The sequence below is a fragment of the Arachis ipaensis genome, chromosome B06 (genome assembly GCF_000816755.2).
Source record: "Arachis ipaensis cultivar K30076 chromosome B06, Araip1.1, whole genome shotgun sequence".
NCBI classification, from domain to species: Eukaryota; Viridiplantae; Streptophyta; class Magnoliopsida; order Fabales; family Fabaceae; genus Arachis; species Arachis ipaensis.
Genome location: NC_029790.2, coordinates 113,094,030 through 113,102,027, shown reverse-complemented (window position 1 = coordinate 113,102,027; position 7,998 = coordinate 113,094,030). Strand labels below are relative to the sequence as shown.

The window sequence follows — 7,998 nt, the reverse complement described above, 5'->3', positions numbered from 1 at the left end:
ATTCCGAAGCAAATGGGGGCATACCACAACCCTTGTATCTATCCAGGAGGTCATATGTCTAGAAGGAAAAAATGAGGTGGTGAGAGTGTGTGACTTACTCTCCTCAGAAGAAGTTAGTGAAGCCTCTGGTAAACAATAATAAAACCGAATTAGGAATTAGTTTGAATCATAAGTAAACTATTTAAGTAAATAACTACGAACATTTAAATTATAAATTTATTTACATAAAAAATTTTACTTACATAATGAAAATGTGTAATAAAATAATTAACTTAAAAGTCTGTATAATATAATGCAAATGAAAATGTTTTGTAAGATAACTAATGACTACACTAATAAACATATATTTTATTAGAAATTTAAGTAACAAAAATTTAAGAAAAAACCATTTACTTAAATATTTAGTAAATACAAACATAAATATTTTGCTACTTAATCAATTTTATTATTAGAAATTGTTAATAACCTTAATTAATAACTAAATTAATAAACATATGCTTAATCATAACTTAGGTTAAAGAAAAACAAACCTAAACAAATATTTAACTAACATCCATTTTAACGTATGCCTAACATCATACCTAGCATTTAAACCACTCCTAATCATATATTCATTCTTCTAACAAATACTGCATACTACCTCTATAAAAATACCCTAAGTATGGCAACATATCTATGCTTTAACATAAGTATAAAATGAAAAACAACACCAACCTCAAAGTCGGCCGCCCTTGCAATGTGCCAAGTCACGTTCAGTCTGTTACTGTTTCCATCGTGATTATCAACGCACGCCATATTCTTTAAGTAATTCGGAAATATGATTAGACAATGATAAAAGTGGGAGAAAAGGCCAAAAGTTGAAAGTCAAAAGCTCTTACTCAATGATGTGGACGAGATGCATATATATAGGCATCCGCTTCTCTTATCTTGTTTATAGCGTAAACGAAATAATATAACACGTATCTCGTTTACACTGTGAACGAGACAAGGGCTTTACACAACACGTGTATAAACGTGCTACGACCACATCGTCTCGTACCTTATCTTTTTTACAGTGTAAACGAGATACGTGTTATATTATTTCATTTACACGGTAAAAGAGATACGAGAAGTGATGCATTTCGGTAAAAACGCTCCAAATTATTTATTTCGATAAATAGAATATTTTTTCATTTATTTAAAAACAATCCATCTATTAATCCATTCCATCTTATAACATTTAAAAAGAGAATTGACATAACTAATTTGAATCAATGAAATAGAAAATTTAATAGTCTATTTAAATAGGTGTTAAGAGTTTAATTCTTATTTTATATATGTAATAATCACTACAGCAGAGGCGGAGAGTAGCGGCGGGTAAGTAGCGGCCGTGGCCATAATCGCCGCAGATTGGAAGGATTGCGGCAGAGGTGAGCTACGGTCTGGTAGAAGTCACAAAACGGCCATGGATAGCGGCTGGGTAGTGAAAACCACTGCGAAATTGGACATATATATCTTCAAGCTTCCTTGGCTTATCCTATCTTCTTAGCGCGAACAAGTGTGGGAGCAGAGGTGCGAAACACACCCACTCTCCCTGTGCCGCAACATCCACAGCGACTGCTTCAAGAAACGCCGCTAGGGGAGGATCTTATCATAATTCATTTTTTCAATTCCCCTTTTTATCTTATAACCAGTAATTGATTCCCCCCAATTTTGCAGAAACCCACGAGTTAACCTTGGTAGTGCACGAAACACTACCATCGCTGCTTTATCGTGCGCCATTGCTGTTGATCCATCCATAGTTCCCGAAACCCTACCCCCTCATCCACGGCGTGAAAAATCCCTCACCTTGGCTTCACCCTGTGCCTCTGTGTGGGTTGTCGAGTCGCGCGGGGTCCATTCGTGCTTCTCTCACCGGCGTCGAAGTTTCCTAATTCCTCGATCGTGCGTGACACCGTTACACCCTCCTCCACCGTGCGCCAATCTGAGCTATCGCGGCCTCTTTCCTGTCACTGGTTCATTCTGACACTTTGATCTTTCCTTTTTTTTTCATTCTTAGTTCATAATTTTGAAAAAGGATATTTATATCTTCTATTAATTGTGGTTAATTGATGCTGTTTAGAGTTAGGGATTTGATGTTACCACTTTTTTTTATTTAACGGGTGTTGTGTATTGAAAGTAATAGTTAGAGTAGATAAATAAAAAAAGGTCATTATCATTATTAGAGGAATGAATTGGTCATGGATCGTGCTTCCTATTTTTTCAATTGGAATCATTAAACAAGAGGGACTTAGGTGCGTATATAGAATAAAACAAAAAACACTAAGGTGTTCATGCTGATCTACATTATGCTCTTTGTATGCTACTAACAGCTATGTTCTGCTTCTGATCTTGGAATTGCTAAGATTATTTGGTTTAATAGTTGCTGATCTAATGATGTGTGTTAGGGAAATTACTTGCAAATTTTGATGCTGATTGTTGTCATTTTCTGGTCATTGTGCTTATTCTGCTATTGCTTATTTGCTATTGCTATTGGACCACTTCTCATGGTGTTGATTTGTTATCTTTGTTGTTCATTTATTAATTGCACAATTATGTTCCTCACAATACTGAGTTGTTACTGATGTGTTGCTTACCAATTGTTATGTTGCTGCCATTGTAGTGTTACTCTACTCCTAACCAATTTGGTTCATTTTATGCTAAGTGCTGCTGTTTGGTTGCTACTATGCTTACTGTGACAAGTTGTAGTAATCTTAGACTAATTAATCATTCCCTAATAGGTTAAGTATCCTTCTAGCTTAAATTTAAGTTGATTTTGGTCATTACCCTTCTTTAGTCTATCATCAAAAATAGTAATCGGGTCGATCAATAGTCACACTTGCTGCTTATATCACTCACCATGAACTTACTAGGCCCTTTATAGTTAATTAATCTTGCTTTCTTCACCTTTTTTTAGTTCTCTTAGTGTCATTTGTTAAAAGGATTGCCATAGTATCTATTCTCACACATTATGTTTTCTATGTATCTAAATCTAAGAAAAAAAGTAAATCATGCTATTGCATTCTCGGTTCCTTTTACTATATGTGGCAAGTTGATGCCTATATGATTTGTTCTTATGTTTTACATGATTAAATTTCTGTCAACATCATCTGATGTCACTTTTCAAGTCTCAGTCTTTTATTTCCCATCTGATTTTTAATTTCAGTTTTCATTATTTGATGGGAATAGCATTGCATAACGACGGGACTAGTCTTTGTACCTTTTTATACAGGTTAAACTGTTTGTTGCTAGTATTTATTCTTCTGGTTCAGGTAATTTATACTAGATGGCATTGTTATCCATTGGCAAAATCAAGTTATGGGACCTGGTTGCTATAACTCTCAAAGGAATAGTTCCCACACACTTCATTCATCTTGCATGTCTTATTTTTTTTGTGACAATCTTGCTTATCTTATAAGTTCATTTACTGCTATTTTTCTGCATAAAAAAATGAACAAAAAAGAAGACAGGATAGGAATTTTATGGGAATTTGATTACACTAAATGTATTAAGGAATAGGAAATTTTCATTTTGGTATGTGGTAACCTATTAACTTGCCTGGACTAGCCTAATTTTGAGTGATAGATAGTAGGTAAAAAAGAAAATGTAAGAAAAGGATAGGCGGAGAGGAAGAATAATGTGTTAAGGGGGTTTAGATGTTTGAGAGTTTTAAGAAGAAAAGTGAAAGTAGGCTTCTATGAGATTACACCTTGTTTGGTATTGTTTGATCTTTTGTTAAAATTGATAATAAGCAGGTGAGATTTTCTTCGCTGTGGGATGTAACTATATCATTCGTCTTATATTCTATGCAATTCATTGGATAGATTTATTTATTCCCTCCATTTCTTATTGATGATCTTTTCAATTTTTTAATGCATACATAAATCAATGAAATCTACATTTGCTAAGTTAATTTCTGTTGATTGCTACTTATTTATTATAAGTTGTATAGAATAAAGCAAATTAATTTCTGTTGATTGCTAAATTAATTTCTGCTATATTGGATGATAGGGAATTAGAAGTTTAGGTAATTACCATTTTTTGAAAATAAAAGAAATAAGAGTTATTAAAAAATATATAGCATTAGTTTATAACTATTAGGAAAAAAAAGCATAAAAAGAAAAGACAGTAGAAAACTTTTAACTTCAAATGGTTCAATAATAATAGTGCTTCTCAAAGCAATAATACAAATAGGATAAAAAAATTTTCTCTTACGGGTAAGAGTTCTTCCTAATGCATTTGCATATTGTTATGATAATTTATAACATTTTTTTTTTCAAAAATTAGAAATTTTAACAATATAAATTATTCATAATGTGCATGATAAATTAACTTAGTGCCTATTTTGAATTCAAATCATCATCATAAATAAATTTTTTTCTTCGAACTATTCCAAAAAATAATAATAAGACATATAAAAAATGTGAAAACAGAACATAGGCAGAAAAAATTGAAGAAAAGCTCACTTTATTTTGTATGCTATTAGTACCTTTCATATTTTTCTTATTATAACAATGTGATGAGAGCACGATATTTTTTTCGTCTAGTGCTCTCTTTCAATTATGCATAACTATATGTGGGGAAGAGGAAATTACTATGTTTAACAATGTGCATCATGCATATAAGTTAAGTTGGTGTCATTTAATATTGCATTTTAAAAATTGTAGTGTGTATAATTGTATAAAGTTGTGCAATGTGGTAAATAAAATATTGTTTGAGCACCACATTGTAATAATGTGATTTTGTGTTTTTGATTTTTTCTTTATATACTACTTATTTAATATCTTGTATTCATTCATGATGTATGTTAGCGTATTTATGTATGTTAAATCACTTTCAATAAGTTTTAGACAAATAGAAGTAATGTGCACTCTGTTTTCATCAAAGACCAACTCAAGGGCTTTATTCTTTGTATTTTTTTTGTTAGAAAAAAGATTAAATGAGTAAATTATATGAATGTTGAGTTTTGTGTTGATGGATAGCCCGATTTGCTGGGGAGTTATCAATGTTAATGTTTTGGACCTTTTTGTTTAGGTGTTCTTGTTATTTGGATGACCCTGCTGGCTCAGGTAGTGTCTTTTGGCTTGTTTCTACATTTTGTATGCTTTTTGGGGCTACAACTCATGAAGCAAAAGATATTTCATTTGCTAGCATTTTATTATCTTTTTTTTTTGTGTCTTACTCTTCTTGCCCTGCCTTTTTTATTCTTATTTTTTATGTTCTTTTTCGTTGAACCAATTATTTGCATCTCCATGGTAGAAGACAGGATAGGAAAACTATGATCAAATATTCTTAGAAGTATATCTAAAATCATATATCTACAATTTCAAGATTTTATTCTCTATCCATTATGATCGTTTAGTTATATTTTTTGTTTTAATTAGTTTTTAAATCTAACTTTCACCCCTATTTTTTTTTTCATTTTTTAAAGAAGCTTTTCTTTATCTTTTCATTTTTTGGACTTGGAACCAGCAATTCTTTCTCCTAGTATGTTTAGAAAGCACAAAATTTTGCAATGAGTAAGCAGCCCCTCAATAGATTGAATTGATCGAGTTATTTTAGATATTTAAAAACTTATTCTCTCATAAAAAACTCTTTTATCTAACTGGTTTTTCACAATGTTGTAACCTCTCCTTTAAGTCTTCTTGCAGTCACATTTTTATATTGTCTTTGTACAGTCTTTCTATGTCTATGGCTTATCAGAGAAATTGGAGAGCCGAGACTTCTTTTTGGTTTGCAGTAGCCGCTGATTCGTAGAGAAGATGATAGATGGATCTCCATTCTCTTCGTTGGACCACGCAACATTCTTTGCAAGACAGTTGTGGTTTAAAGAGTCTCGTATACAATCATGGCTGGATGCCTTCTCTGAACACAGACACCTCACTCGAGCCATTGGTCATGTGCCTACTTCAATGATGAAGGTTTGATTGCTGCTGCCCTTACAAATTCTGAGGTCTTTTTCATATTTTTTGGATGAAACCCGATAGAGATTTCAGTTGATTATGTTAAAATTTTCAGAATTGCTTCAATGGGATCGAAGGTACATTGCTAAATTTGGTTTGAGTTTACAACAAGTACGGACACGTGGTTCTCACAGAAAATACTTGATGAGGTGAAGGTAAATATTCATGTGTTTACTCTTGTATTCATCTATGTTTGATGTATATAACTGTTCTTTATTAGCAATAAGGAGCATATAGTAGTCTATACATATATATAAGTAAATCGCTTTTCTCTTGGTTTTTATATTCATGTAATTTAAAAATGATGTCCTGTTAGAAATTGTAGGGACTACTAGATAATTAAGATGCCGCGAGATTTCTGTATTTAATTTCTTTAGGATGTTTATGATCAATGATGTACAATCTGATGCAAGAAAAAATTGTGGTTTCAAAAGGCCATGTGACAAGAGAAGCTATGATTAGCTAGCTAGTTATGATATTACATCCTTTTAGGTCTTTCTTCTTAATAAATTATTAAATTGTTCCCAAAAACCTGCAAGAATCTCTGCCTAAAATTTTATCTTTGGAGAAAAAACTTGTCTTGTGGCTTAAATGAACCATAGGACACTCAAAACCCCTCTTTAATCTGCAGAGTTTGCATGTGATGTGAAAACGCTGATGTAGCTTTTTTCACTTCTCAATATCCTCCAAAAATAATAAGTAATATTGTTATAGAACCCTTTCACACTCTGATCTTACGTGCTCCAATTCATTCCTATTTCTGCACTTGATCCCTTTTTCTTCCTTCACTAACTGACCTTGGATTCTCGCCATCAACTTGTAATCTTGCAGCCTGTTAGGGACGTGTATTATGGGATGCCCAAAGTCCGCATCACGTAGTCTGGGATGTATGAAGAACAATTAAACTTTAGAATTTTAAGTGTATGAACTTTTAATATATACAATGATCATAAACTGGTTCTCTAACACGGTCAGACCAAAGCTAGCATTAATAAGCTAGTATTATACTAACAAGCTAGCATTATACTTATCAGACTTAGAGCCTGTTAGGTTGAGCTGGATTATTAGTTTGTTAGTCAGTTAGAGTGGAGGGTCTGTTTTTGTTACACCTTCTTAGCTGATTCTATTATACTAAGCTTCTATATATAGCTAATACAGTCTCTCTTGTATACACAGAGTCTCAGTCAGTAATAATTCAATAACTCTTCTTGCATTTTAATATGCTTGCTATCTAAAAAAAATTAATTCTTCTTCCAACGAGTCACCTGCTTTCTAATTTTTAGGTTTTGAGTCTCTGGATTAATTTTGAAATTCATATACTGTAAAGGATTACAATGTATCAGGTTATATCCAAACAGTATTTGAACATTATTGTTGGTATTTTGTGCTGGCACGCTATGAAAATACTCTTGTCGTTAAACTGGATATTGCAGCACGAGAGGAATTCAAGCTCATAGAACATGGAATTGAACGACTTTGGGGATGTAAGAAAGACAACTTTTTGGCTGTTAATGTAATAAGATTATGTTCACACACTAATTCTACATATTATGGGCTTGTTTGGCTATGATGTACTTCTCAGGGTTATCTCGATCCCAGATTCAGGAGGCATCCGAAGAACCAGGGGAGGTGGTTCCATATTCAATGGAGAAAAAGGACGTCTCCTCCGATGGCTCTGATGAGGCTGATTCTGTTGGATGAAAGGCCTCGATGCTGTCATATGACCTCAATAAAACACCAGACGAGAATGAATATCCTTATAGTGGAATGTCTCCTGAAAAGAAGAGTGTGTGGCACTTGACTATGTGGGCAAAACGATACTTGAAACCTTGAGGATAGTGCAATAGTTTAGTTGAAAAATTTCGATTCAGGTTTATAGAATAGCCAAGACTTGTTTGTTGAATTTGTCATGACTTTATAATTGTTCAGATTATTATACTTACTTTTATTATTGTTCCCATTATTATTATTACCATTGTGATTACTATATTATCAAGACTGATACCCTCTATCATTT

At 32.7% G+C, this 7,998-nt stretch overlaps 1 long non-coding RNA gene across 5 annotated transcripts; it reads left to right on the top strand.

The window, feature by feature from the left end:
- Positions 1,290-7,977, top strand: LOC107604933. 5 transcript variants are annotated; one of them, XR_002349235.1, is made up of 5 exons: positions 1,290-1,994; positions 3,185-5,939; positions 6,037-6,136; positions 7,415-7,465; positions 7,564-7,977. It is a non-coding gene; the product is annotated as an uncharacterized LOC107604933 (long non-coding RNA). The 5 variants fall into 5 exon arrangements; XR_002349236.1 differs by having other exon boundaries at positions 1,301-1,994; positions 5,053-5,939; XR_001612421.2 differs by having other exon boundaries at positions 1,308-5,087; positions 5,697-5,939.